Below are 13,180 nucleotides of genomic sequence, written 5' to 3'. Positions count from 1 at the left end.
AGTCAGAGCTACCCTGATTTACAATCACAGCCTTACCTAGTCTCTGTGACATATTTCATTTGCAGCTCTGGGTCCCTGGACAATTATACAATCATGCAGTACTGTTACCAATTCAGTCATTTAGAACCCTGAATTCTTTAAAAATGGGGAGAAGCTATTTGTGAGCTTCTGCTTAGTGCTTGTTGTGCACATATTGCTCCTGTATCCATTGCCTTTTCTGCAGCACTTTGTTGTTGAGGAATAAATTTGGTGTAGTTAGATCTGGCTGCAGCTGCTGTGGAGCTGCAGGTTGAGCTCTGGGTGGCAGGTGGCAGAGGCAAGAGACCATGAATTGCCCACTTTGTGCTGGGGTAAGCAGGTGTCTCGGAGGGACTGTTGGGTCACAGAAGCTTCCCATGGTGAGAGGATTACAGCAGTGAAACTCTCTGCTGGTGTGAGTGTGACTCCCAGAGTGCCTCCTGAATGGTCATACTGGGATGTTTCCATAACATTTTGCCAGTTTGCTTGGGCACCTTACAGATTACTCTTGGAATCTGCTACTCAGGTAAAGTTTTAGTTTTGTTGTAATTGCTGTTCATGACATCTGTTTTTGTACAAATAGCTGGCATGAAAAAAACAGTCACGGATAATGCATTCTTCACTGTGCTCCTTTACATTTCTTTGGGTGTATGCTCTGGAAGATAAGACAATACTGTATTATGTAGCACATACAGCAGTAGTATCTTTGCCCATTTGCTGAATTTTATAGCTCTTCCCTGGCTTTGAAAAGGTACTCTACAAACTTTTTAAAGTTTTTCCTGTGTGGTAATCCAAGTTAATGTCTGGACTGGGAAAATGCAAGGGTATAGGCCAACCTATGTCAGGACTTTCTGGAGAGCTAATGACATACACAGTGTAGGGCTGGATTTTATACAATTTAAAGTTTTACACACTTGTGGTACTGCATTATATGTAGTTAAAAAATGTTTGAGGACATCCTTTCCTCAAGTATTTTGTCAGCTGCTTGGTAGGGCATAATATGGCACTTGGTAGGACCCTGGTAAATGACATTTCATTTTCCCTGAGCAAAGAAGAGTCACCTCCTTGTACATGTTTTGGATGGAACAAGACCAACTGGTTTTTTTACAGTTTACATTTGGTTTGTGCTTTGTGTTTTTTCACTGAACAGACCCCACCCTGAAAACAGTTATATCTGACCTGAAAATCTGGTAGGAGAGGGCAAGTCTGACCAGTTAAAAGATTTGAGGTAGTCTTGAACTTCATGAGCACTAAGTCCTTCATAGTCTGCCAGGTTTTAAATAGCTTTTGTGGAGCCTCTTAAAAAAAAATTACCATATTGCAGATGACACACCAAATCTGACTGCTCTGTGACTGGTAGGTGGCATGCTGTGGGTGCTGCAGGCACCAAATCTCCTCAGTAGCAAATTAAGTTTGCTGACTCTTTTCCCATCCCATTTTATCCAGCCCGTGATTTTTCCTCTCCTTTCCCTTCCACTTAGCAAACTAATGTATTTTACTGTCCATATTCCTTACAAGAGTTCCTTCTGTCAGCAAACTGAGAACCCCAGCTTCTGGGCTCAATTTCTGGCACCTCATCTAGAAAAGAAAATGTAACCAAATGAAACTTCTGCCAAGCTCTTCCTTAAGATGAAGTACAGAAAAATGTATATAAAACCACTGTGACTTCCTATTTTATGAAGTAAATAGGCCACATCAGAACAGACTATTTTCTGTAAAGATCTGCAAAACTGCATGCAGGTAGCAGGAATTAAAAGATTCTTCAAAGTTGAAGTGTGAGCTGAATTTAACTCTATACAAGGGACTGCTTCTTGTTGCAACTAGGTTAGGCAAATGCTTTCTATGGCTGAAGAAAAACTGAAAATCACTGCACCTTACAGTATGTAGCGCAAAATAATGAAGAAACAGCCTAATAGGCAGTGTGCTAGACCGTATCACAATATCAGGCATTAATGATTGCTTAGACTCTTTCCCACAGTATACAGACCCCTGCAAACTAACTTACTACTTACAAACACAGTTTTAGCCTCCAGAGAGTCTTTTCAAACACATGGCACTGAGACTCAGGCTTTCTGTCAGATTAGGTAAGAGCACTGGGTTCCTCAGCATCATGCAGAACTGAAGTCTTTAGAAGCAGTGAAGTCCTGAAGCCAGAGTAGGTGAGAGACTAGAAGAGGATGGCAATGAAAAGAGCATTTAATTTTATTTTCCAAAATAGGTCACCCAAGACTCTTAATCTCAAGTCAGCCATGGTATTCTGCCATGTTCTCCCCCTCAAGCCTGTCTTCTCGCCCCCGGCTAGCTCTCCGTGTGGGAGAGAGCGGGCAGGTCTCCAGCACTCCCCGCTGGACCTCTGTGGGCTTTGGAGAGCGCTGTTTGGGTTTGAAGAAGCAGCCGAAAACCCCGCAGCGTAATGAAAGAAGAGACTCCTCCTCTGGGGGCCAAAGTCCTCTTTATTAAGTCCCAACGGGGACAACGCATGAACGAGGATCCAACTAACCGAACTGATGCCTGCCAGAGAAGGCACCTGGAACAGGGTGACAGAGGATTTTATAGGACAGGAGGGCGGGGAGAACTAGGACCAATGGGAATCCGAGGGGAGTGACTCGCTCTTGGGGAAGGGCCAATAGGATGGGGATGTGGGAGGGGCCCCAGGGCCTGACCCAATCACCCCATGCCCTGGATGGAAGATTCTGGATGGAGGGGCAGGGACGCCGGATGACGGACAGGGACCCTGGGAGGGGATAGGGGAATGACTCTGCACTTTTTGGGGAAGATTGACAGGGGAAGGAAGGTGGGAAACCGGGGATGAAACCAACATAATGGGGGGGGGGGGGGTACATGGAACAAACCAAGTACAATATAAGTGAACATGGAACAAACCGCGTACATTATTTTAATGCAATAAAACGTAAATAGAACGTAAAATAACACAACTCTACAGTATTCTGATCATCAGGTTGGGTGAACAGATTGTTGCTGTCATCTACTACTGACTGCTCTGCTATTTTTTTGCTTGGATGGAGCACTGTACTGTTCCCTGGTGGAGAGTCAGGAAACCTACTACTATTGCAAGTGCATTAGCCACATAGAATGTTTTAAACCATGTGAGGCCCAAAACCCACACCAGTTACTGAAAAGCAATCCAAAACTTGCTGTATTCATAATTCACAAAGAGCAAACTGTAATGCCTTTGGAGTGAAAAAAATAGATAATATCTCATCTGAATTACAGCATCTGATCTGCAACTGAAATCCTCTGACTCAAACTGATTTAAAACCAAAACGAAGTACCTAGTCTTTTAACATGACAGCAGGGTGCTCTTTCTGTTCCATTAAATGCATCTAATTGCAGTCCAAGTATGCACAGGCTCCTTCATCAATATATAATTTCTTATATATTGATATATAGTTTTTCAAAGCATTGTAAAGAGAAAGAGAATGAGTCAGACAAGTCCAAAAGACATGCTGATTGATCCTCAAATCAGTATGTTTTAATGTTCCCTTAGAAGAGGGAGTTTGAAGGCAGATACTGCATAATAAATATTTCCTTTCTTGTTTCATTTTTTAGAGAATTACCCGATCTAACTCAGAGCAGCACCAATAAAAAAAAGTGAAATAAGAAAACAAAAAAACTCACTGTTTAAAGTACTTTTTACACTGTTGGGAAATATTTAATAAAAAAACCCATCATCTTTTACAGGAACAGAAAGATAGGGCAATTCCAGACCTCAACTGGAAGGAGACAAATAAAAGTAATAAAAAAGGGGTAAGAAAAAGTTAACACCAATAATCACAGTATTAACCTTTCCTTCAATTACATTAACTCAAACCATAAACCATCCCAGTTTGTTCTCACCTTCAAGTGCCTCCTTTATCAGAGGATTTGCTTCTTCAACTGTTCTATTAGAAATGCTGTGAGAGAAAATGCCTTGAAACTATTTACTTATACTTTCCCTATACTGCAGTTAATTCAGTGCACAAAACAGTATCCATAGAATACTGGGGAAATGTCTGATTTAAGTCTAAAGTAGACATTATTGATACTAGTCTTACCTTAAATACATTGAATCTAGAAGGGCTTATTTAGAAAAAATTGTCTGCCTCAGCTAAGTCTACACTAAACTTCCAGATAATTTCCCATTATCGTAAAGGAGGAAAGACTTCTTTTCATTTTGAACTTGCCATTCAAGAACTGATCCAACCATCTAGTTTATTTTTCTGCTTGGAACAGCAGGAAACAGTGAGTATGCCAAAAGACTGCAAGAATGTCAAACAAAGAAAGCATTATGACCTGCATGAATCTCATTCTAATCTCTCACACTAGTTTGAACTCAGGAATGTGGAGCTTCATTTATCTGACAGTTGTTCCAGTTATGATTACCCCAGGTAAATTATTACTTCCGCATACATTCAATTATTTGAAGGATAATTATACTTTCTAATATAGCTATATATGGGTACCAGTTTCTTGTGTCAGCATTAACCATTTTATTGATTTCTCGTGATAGTGAGCTCCATTGTTCATATAATTGTTTACATTACAAAGTGTTACAAAAAGGAGTTAACATAGCAAATTCATCATAGAGAGAAGATACAATGCCCTCACCAGGGCCTCTTGAAGGTTCAGGTGAAGTTCAAAGCATCTGAATAGGAATGCTTAGGTTAATTACCTATTACACTGAATACACAGAATCTTGTTTCCACTAGGTGTTGCTCTATATAAAGCATGATACATCCCCAACATATTGTTGAATATTATGAGCTAGATTTCTAAAGTAAGAAATTGTGACAAATTGACAATGGTTATTTCAAACACTCTTCCAAACATTTTTGAACAAGGAAAATTGAGTCATGCCTTTTTTCACCAAAGCGCACAAGCACTTGTGTGAATGTTTCAGATTTCCAAAAGTCAAGCTAAGGCTATCATTAGTGCTTGTCCTGACTGTCAGCTTGTGGAGCCTCCTGTTTCTACAGGAGCAGTCAACCTGTGAGGCTTGCAAAGCCTGCAGTTATGGCAAACGGATATCACTAAATATCCTTCTTTTGATAAATTTAAAAATATTCGTGTTTCAGTGGACACATTCTCTGGTGCAGTTTTTGCTTCTCTTCACACAGGTGAAACAGGTAATCATGCCTGTAACCATTTTTTGCAAGCTTTTGCTTTGTTGGGTGTGCCCAAAGAAGTAAAAACTGACAATGGTCCCGCATATATATCTCAAAAATTAGCTTTATTTTTAAAAGATTGGAGTGTTCGCCACATTTTTTTTGTATTCCTCACACAGGGCACCATTTATTGCTGGCCAGGGGCTATGTACAAATCATGAACGAGATGGGACTGCTGTGGATTGCGTCTCGAGCTGTTTATTTTTTAGAACCAGTCTCATTACATTGTTATTACAATGGGAAGATGCCAGCAGCTCACATACCAGGTAGGCATCCTGCTCCAGCCTTTGCTTGTCCTACCTACCTGACGCCCCTACCTGCTTTGTCCCTGCCTACCTCATTCCTGCTTGAGCCACCTGCTTCCAACGCTCCTTTGCCAATACTGCCTGCTGCTGCAATCCCACTGCAACCCTGCCCAGGGGTCTGTACCTCCTGCCAAGTACACCTTCTCCTCATATCTGACCTGTAGACATAGAGCTGTGCCTTCCTTTGAAGCTGCACCTCTCTGACAGCTGCACAGGCTTCCCCCAGCAGGTAGAGTATGCACACTCCCTGCCAGTTAGACGTCAATGGTGCATTCTGAGCTGCTGGGGGTAATGCTCACTTTTTTGCTCTCTCTCACCTCTCTTTGTCCCTTTCCTTTTCCTTCCTCCTTTCCTGCTTTTTCTATTCTTTAGTAGGCCAACACACGTTTTGTTAGGAATTAACAATGTTTGCTTGGTTTGTGCTTAACTCTGTCCTAAAAAAATCTTTTGTAAAAGAACCTTCCAAAATTTCCTACTGTGTAATGTGGCAATAGGATAATTTTTTTATTTCAATGCTGAGATTACGAAAAGGGTAGAGTTATGATATAGATGGAACAGCCATCTAATGCCAGAATATAAAAGAAATATTTTGAAAGAGAACAGATTCCTTGGATTAGAGTGTGAGGAACAAAAGGCAAACCCAGCTTTCCTACCTTGAGGAAAACTTCCACAAGTTGTTTAGTATTAACACAGAACTGTCAAGGTAGACACCTTCAAGGTCACCCAGTCCACCCATCTACCCAGCACTGCCCCTGTAACCCTAAATAACTAAGTCATATCATCCAGTGCCAGAGCCAGAAGCCTCTCAAACACCTCCAGGAATGGTCACTCTACTACCCCCCTGGGTTACCTTTTCCAATGCCTGACCAGCTGAACAGTGAAAATATTTTTTGGGGGGATCTGATCTGAATCCCCTCTGTGTTACACTGCGCTCAGGCCATGTTTTCCTCCCATTCCCCGGGGACCCCTGTGACTCTGATCAGATAAGCCTGGGCTCCTCCTTCATGCCCCAATGGGGTTGGCAGAGAGCCAAAAGAGCCCTCCCTGTCTAGAGCCTAGATAAGGCAATGACCCTTCCTGTTAGCTCTCTTTCTCCTGCTCTTCCCCTCGGACCACACAATGAAGAGCTGGACAACTACATTGGGGTGAGAGCCTCTTTTGGAAATCTTTGCCCATCTCCTGATGTTCCTCCCCTCAAGGCCTCATATCTCTGGGCTAGCCTGATAATTTAGGGGCTGAGAGATAGGAGAAACGTCAGTTGGCCCCCAACGTGAGTGGAAAAGCCCATGCAGGAGCTGGAGACCTTATGTCAAAGGATCTCAATAGCTCTTTGGGACAGTCAACTGCCTTGTTACTCTACATGCCTTTAAAGGCTTTGAATGGCAGGGAAAAGTTGGGACCTTGCCTGAGTACCCCAGGCGAGCCGGCTGGAGACGGGACCCCAGATGACTTCACGCACAACCCCACTTCATAGGACTGGTAAGAACCCCTTTGATCGCGTTTTTCCGGGACCGACCATGTCTAGATGGGAGGGATTACCATGGGAAGCAGTGACCTTGGGAAGCTGCCCGCAGGCTAAGTCAGAAGCAGCGTGCGTAGCTTGAAACGGGTAGGCTGCTGTGGCAGAGCAGAGCCGTCTGACCGAGACAACTCGCGTTCCTGGGGTGGGGAAGTGACAGGATGGGGTCTGGAACTCTGGGACAGCGTCGGGGAATCCCCCTGCCCCAGGAAAGCCGAGAAAAGAGAGCAGGAGCCGCTCCGGCGGTGGCGCGGCACGCCCCCCCTCGCCACGCCGATTCCAATTCCCATGCTAACGGCGGGGAATTCGAAAAATCGTGCTGTTGTAAAAGTCTGATGGAGGATAGACCATCAATATGATTAAAAAAATGGGTGTAAAAGTATCGGTGGAACACAAGAGCACACTAAAACCCCTTAACAATACTTTAAACAATGTAACATTCCCAATTGAAATGAACGGGGTCTATGCCTTTATTAATAGTCAGCTCTTTATTAAAAAGTCAGCTCGGCAGGGGGCTCAACAAGGAGCTCGCCCCCGCTGTTGTAGCTTCTCCGGCCGCCGAAGGGTGAGCAGGCGTGCAGAGTCTGTCCCTGGAGTCTCCGTGGCACGCTGGTAGCTGGAGGTGAAGAGGTGTGCAGTCCGTATCTGAAGTCCCAGCAGACCGTCCTCTCTCCTTTCCTCCCGGCACACTGGTGGCCGCAGGGTGGGGGGATGCGCAGAGCCTGCTGCCAAAGCCCAGCAGCAGCTGTCCCTCTCCTTCCCTCCTGGCAGCACCAGGAAGTGTCTGACTGCTTTGCTCCTGCTTCCCACAGCCCAGTCCAGTCTCGTCCTCTGTAGGTTATGGTGACAGGTCAAACACAGACTAGGGATGGGGTTCCCTTTTCCCCAACCAGCACACCCATCTAGCCCCCTCCACTGTGCCCATCTTTTCCATTTAGGGGTGTTTTTCATCCCCAAAACCCCCTCCCATGATTCCACTGGATTATTTTGCATCCCAGTCCTAGAATGGTAGTGAGGGTGGGGGGAGGTAGGTGATTCCCAGGAACAATTAGCTAATTAACATTTCAATGTCAGTACTTAGCCCAAGCCAAGTGTCCCAGCCAGGCTGTTTTGTTCATAACAAATCCCTCCTCTAATTCTTTGATCGGGCTTAAGCCCGCATCAACTTACAGTCTCTGGCTTTTGAGGGTTAGCTTCTTTGGGTAATTCTCTTAATTTTGTATATCAGCTTTTAGCAAGTCTTCTTTAAAGTTACCTTTAAGTCTTTTGGTTCCTTAATACCTGTCTAGGCACAGGAGGAGGTGGGTTGGGTGACCCTCTAAAGGGCACTTATTCTTATTAAACAGTTACAAAGTACTTAAACTTTGACAAGGGTATTTTAACTCAGAAGCGGTTATTACCACCTTACCGTATATCAGCTTCTAGCAATACCGTTTCTGCACAAGAGGAGGTGGGTGACACTGTTGGGTCTGGTTTGGCGTCTGGGGATGGTCCTGGTCCTTTTACTCTGGGGATATGGATCCAGCCTTTTTCTTGGGTTCACATCGCAGTGTGTGGTGAGTAACACCTGGAAAGGTCCTTCAAATTTGGGGGTTAGTGGAGTGGTGGTGTTCCAGGATTTTATTAACGCCCAGTCCCCGGGACTGATGTTGTGGGCATTGGTATCCAGAGGGGAGGTTTGGGGAAGATACCCCTTCTTTCTGAGGCCTTCTAGGGATTTTCTTATGATTTTAAATATTTTTAAGTTACTACCTCCCCTTTTAAATAATCTGCAGTACTGAAAGGGGTAGTTAGAAAAGGGAGTCTGAACATCATTTTATAAGGAGAAACCCCCATGTCGGACCGAGGTTGAGGTCTGATGCGCAAGAGAGCAAGAGGTAAACACTTGAGCTAATTCATTTTTGTCTCTTTAATTAATTTGGTTATTACTTTTTTTAAGAGTTTTATTCATTCTTTCTACCTTTCCCGAGCTTTGAGGATGCCATTGGGTGTGCAATCTCTACTTTATCTCCAGGGCTTTTGTTACTTGATGCAAAGTTTGAGCAACAAAATGTTGACCTCAGTCTGAGTCAAAGTTATTGACTAGCCCGTATCAAGGTATGATTTTTTCTAAGATTATTGTTGTGACTTCTTGCACAGTTTCCTTTTTGGCTGAGAAAGCCTCCACCCACTGAGTGAGATGATTTACCATCACTGGTAAATGCTTGTTCCTCTGCACAGAGGGCATTTCAGTGAAATCTACTTGTATGTTCTGGAAAGGTCTTAAAGCAAGTTTTCTTCTCCCATGTGCTTGTTTTCTCATTACCTTTTGGTCAGTTTTCAGGCAAATCGCACACCTTCTTGTAATTGCTTTTGCCAGGTCATACGCGCCAATATATAAATTCTCCCGTAAAAAAAAGTGGTTGCACAAACTTTGGATTCCCCAGTGGGTCAATTCATGACTTAAACTACCTTTTATCTTGTGGGATAATCTTTACCCTTCATAGGACTTGCAAGTCTCTTCTTAAGAGATTACTTTGGCCTTCCCTTTCATTCCTAAAACCTCACAGACTTTCTTCCCAATGTTGACTCTTACTGGTAACTTGTCCTGGACTTATCTACCCTTGTGTTAACTAAGAACTCAAAATCTTCTTAGTGGGGACTTACTTTAAAGTTTACCAAGGGCTCTTGTTGATGGTTGATTATATCTCTTTGCTTATTGAACTCCCAACACCCCTAGTCATCTCCCCTTGAAATCTCTTCTAAGACTTTTTGTTCTTTTTGCATTGCTTCATTAAACTGAAACATAAGACACATCTCACGACAGTAATAGCACCTCCTGTTGAAGGAGGTGAAGCTTCAGGTTTCTTAAAGTCATTAAAGTTCTTATTTGTTTCATATGATGGTGCTGGTTGATCTCTATTTCTTTGGTAACAGCCCTGGTCTATTCCAACTTGACTTAGATGGCAGTGCTGGTGACCTGCCTGCTCTTATACTTTCTCAAGCAACTGCAACCATAAGTCTAGCTTTAGTTTTGGCTTTTTCTTCTTCTTTCTTTAAATATAATCTTAGGGCTTCTAGGTGTTGGTTTAGCTGATTATGTATCTACTGATCTTGGGTTCTATACTATGGCCACTCTCCCTGTAATTTTAACTTTGGCCATACTTCAGTACTCTTGTCTAGACCCTTTGTGGTTTCCCAAGAATCCCGTTGGTCTAAAAATTGCCCTAAGGGCATGTTAGGAAGAATTCTCTTTGCTTTCTCTTTTGAAGGATCCACTCCTTTGCTTTAACTTATTCCCATTTCCAGGCCTCAGAAGGATAGAAAAAATCTACCTTAAATGGTGCTCCCCTCTAAAATGGAATATACAGATATGCAAATACAGTTTATCTGGCTCCTTCCCACAACTTAGTATTTTAAATCTCTTGACTGAACTTAATCTCTTCTAGTTAACCTCCCACTCTTGGCATTTATCTCTGTCACTTGCCTAGGATAACCACTAATCATACTCACATATATTGTCTTTTGTTTTCCTGTTCTTTCTGGACTTCTTGATGGACTTTCTAGGCTTGGACCCTAGGTAGGTCTCCCCCCAGTTCTTTACTTGGCCTTTTGCCCAACCTCCTTACTAGGCTTAGGAAGCTTGGTCTCCCTGCCGAGGTAAGGTCGAACGTCCTGCCGAGCCTTACACTCGAACTCCGGCCAAGTCCCTTCGCCTGACTCCCCTACTAGGCTTAGCCTGCTTGCCTTTCTACTCGCTTCCTTACTTGCTTACCTACTCTGTCTTCCCCGACATGCCTCCTGTCTGCCAGAACATGTACCCTGCCTGCCAAGACCTACTCCCTGCCTGCCAGGACATTCCCCCTGTCTGCCAGGACACGCCCCCTTCTTGCCAGGACCTGTTCTTTGCCTGTTATCAATTGCCCTACCTGCCAGGACATGCCCCCTGTCTGCCAGGGCCTGGCCCTACCTGCCAGGACATGATCCTGCTGTCAGGACCTGCCCCCTGCCTGCCAGGACCTGGCCCTGCCTGCCAGAACATGTACCCTGCCTTCCGGGACCTGCCCCCTGCCTGCCAGGACATTCCCCCCTCTTGTTAGGACATGCCCTACCTGCCAGGACCTGCCTCCTGCCTGTTAGAACATGCTCCCTGTCTCCCAGGACATGCCTGCTGCCTGCCAGGACATAACCCTGCCTGCCAGGACATGCCCTCCCTTGCCAGGACCTATGTCCCCTTCTTCCCAGGACATGCCCCTGCCTGCTAGGACATGCTTCCTTGCCTGTTAGGGCACGCCCTCTGGCTGCCAGGACATGCCCTGTCTCCCAGGACATGCCTGCTGCCTGCCAGCACATGCCCCCTGCCTGTCTGCCAGAACATGCCCTCTTCTTCCCAGGACATGCCCCTGCCTGCTAGGACATGTCCCCTGCCTACCAGAACATGTTCCCTTCCTGCTAGGACATACCCCTTGCCTGTTGGGGCATGCCCTCTGCCTACTAGGACATGCCCCCTGCCTGCCAGGACATAACCATGCCTGCCAGGACACGCCCTCTTCTTGCCAGGACCTATGCCCTATCTGCCAGGACATGCCCCTGTATGCCAGGACATGCCCCCTTCCTGCCAGGGACATCCCACCTTCCCTGCTGTGGACAACTCCCTTGCCCTGATTGCCAGGGACTTACTTTATCCCTAGAGAATCTCCACATGCCCAGAGGAGGTCCTTTACCTCTAAGGAGAGGCCTCAGTCACTCTGTTCCACTCGCTTTCCCCCGTTCCCAGCCGGCCCCTTCGCAGGAATCCAAAAACGCGGTACTAGGGGGTCCCTCTCACTTAGGGGGTCCGAGATGCCGGCTCCCGTGGCTCGTCTGCGTTGCTCCTCCGCGTGGCCCGTCTCACGCTGATCCTAGGGTCCGGTAGCCAGCAAATCCCGAGGGTCCCTCGAAGCAGGTGGTCGCGCTGTCCAGCTGTCCAGGGTTCCTCTTTGGGCGTGGCTATCCCGGACCGAGCCCCCAAATTGAAATGAACGGGGTCTATGCCTTTATTAATAGTCAGCTCTTTATTAAAAAGTCAGCTCGGCAGGGGGCTCAACAAGGAGCTCGCCCCCGCTGTTGTAGCTTCTCCGGCCGCCGAAGGGTGAGCAGGCGTGCAGAGTCTGTCCCTGGAGTCTCCGTGGCACGCTGGTAGCTGGAGGTGAAGAGGTGTGCAGTCCGTATCTGAAGTCCCAGCAGACCGTCCTCTCTCCTTTCCTCCCGGCACACTGGTAGCTGCAGGGTGGGGGGGATGTGCAGAGCCTGCTGCCAAAGCCCAGCAGCAGCTGTCCCTCTCCTTCCCTCCTGGCAGCACCAGGAAGTGTCTGACTGCTTTGCTCCTGCTTCCCACAGCCCAGTCTAGTCTGGTCCTCTGTAGGTTATGGTGACAGGTCAAACACAGACTAGGGATGGGGTTCCCTTTTCCCCAACCAGCACACCCATCCAGCCCCGTCCACTGTGCCCATCTTTTCCATTTAGGGGTGTTTTTCATCCCCAACCCCCTCCCACGATTCCACTGGATTATTTTGCATCCCAGTCCTAGAATGGTAGTGAGGGTGGGGGGAGGTAGGTGATTCCCAGGAACAATTAGCTAATTAACATTTCTCAATGTCAGTACTTAGCCCAAGCCAAGTGTCCCAGCCAGGCTGTTTTGTTCATAACACCAAATAAGCTTCTACTGCGTTTTGTATGCTGGCTAACAAAAGAAATACCAAACTTTACTTTCATTTTGGGACCAGATTGGACAGATATAAAGTTTAAAAGTCGAAAATGGTGAACATAAAGCTTCTCTATTTATTCCGATATTTTTAAAAGCTCGAAAACAGATTTTAGAAGCAAAAAAAAAGCATAGAGACACAGACTAACAGTCTGAATAACCCCTTTTCCCCTCCCTATTCACCCCCTCGATACCCCAGCCCTGATATCGCTTAACCCACCCTGTACCCCCCTGTAACACCTGGTTCTTCTGAGAAATCTAGTCCGGCAGTGTTTGTGTCTCAAGCAGGGAACACGTGGCAGCATAATGGCGGTGACCATGTGCTTGTCCCGTCTCCTCACAATCCTTTCCTTCCCCCAGCCACCCACCCTTCTCCCAATCCCTTCCGGCCCCCAACAGCACTGCCCCCCGCCCGCCCCCGCCACCGTCCTTCTCAATGCCTGTCCCTGCA

General features: G+C 45.9%; 1 long non-coding RNA gene across 3 annotated transcripts; it reads right to left on the bottom strand.

The window, feature by feature from the left end:
- Positions 1 to 7,476: 7,476 nt before the first annotated feature.
- Positions 7,477 to 13,118, bottom strand: LOC116806788 (uncharacterized). Of its 3 annotated transcripts, XR_012052771.1 has the most exons (4): positions 12,970 to 13,115; positions 11,711 to 12,384; positions 8,416 to 8,585; positions 7,477 to 7,838 (listed from the first exon to the last, which is right to left on the bottom strand). It is a non-coding gene; the product is annotated as an uncharacterized lncRNA (long non-coding RNA). The 3 variants fall into 3 exon arrangements; XR_004365841.3 differs by having other exon boundaries at positions 8,416 to 12,248; positions 12,970 to 13,118; XR_012052770.1 differs by having other exon boundaries at positions 8,416 to 12,384; positions 12,970 to 13,116.
- Positions 13,119 to 13,180: the final 62 nt, after the last annotated feature.

This window comes from Taeniopygia guttata, chromosome Z, assembly GCF_048771995.1.
Source record: "Taeniopygia guttata chromosome Z, bTaeGut7.mat, whole genome shotgun sequence".
Classification (NCBI taxonomy): domain Eukaryota; kingdom Metazoa; phylum Chordata; class Aves; order Passeriformes; family Estrildidae; genus Taeniopygia; species Taeniopygia guttata.
The sequence above is the reverse complement of the archived record's forward strand: the minus strand, read 5'-3'. Positions and strand labels throughout refer to the sequence as shown.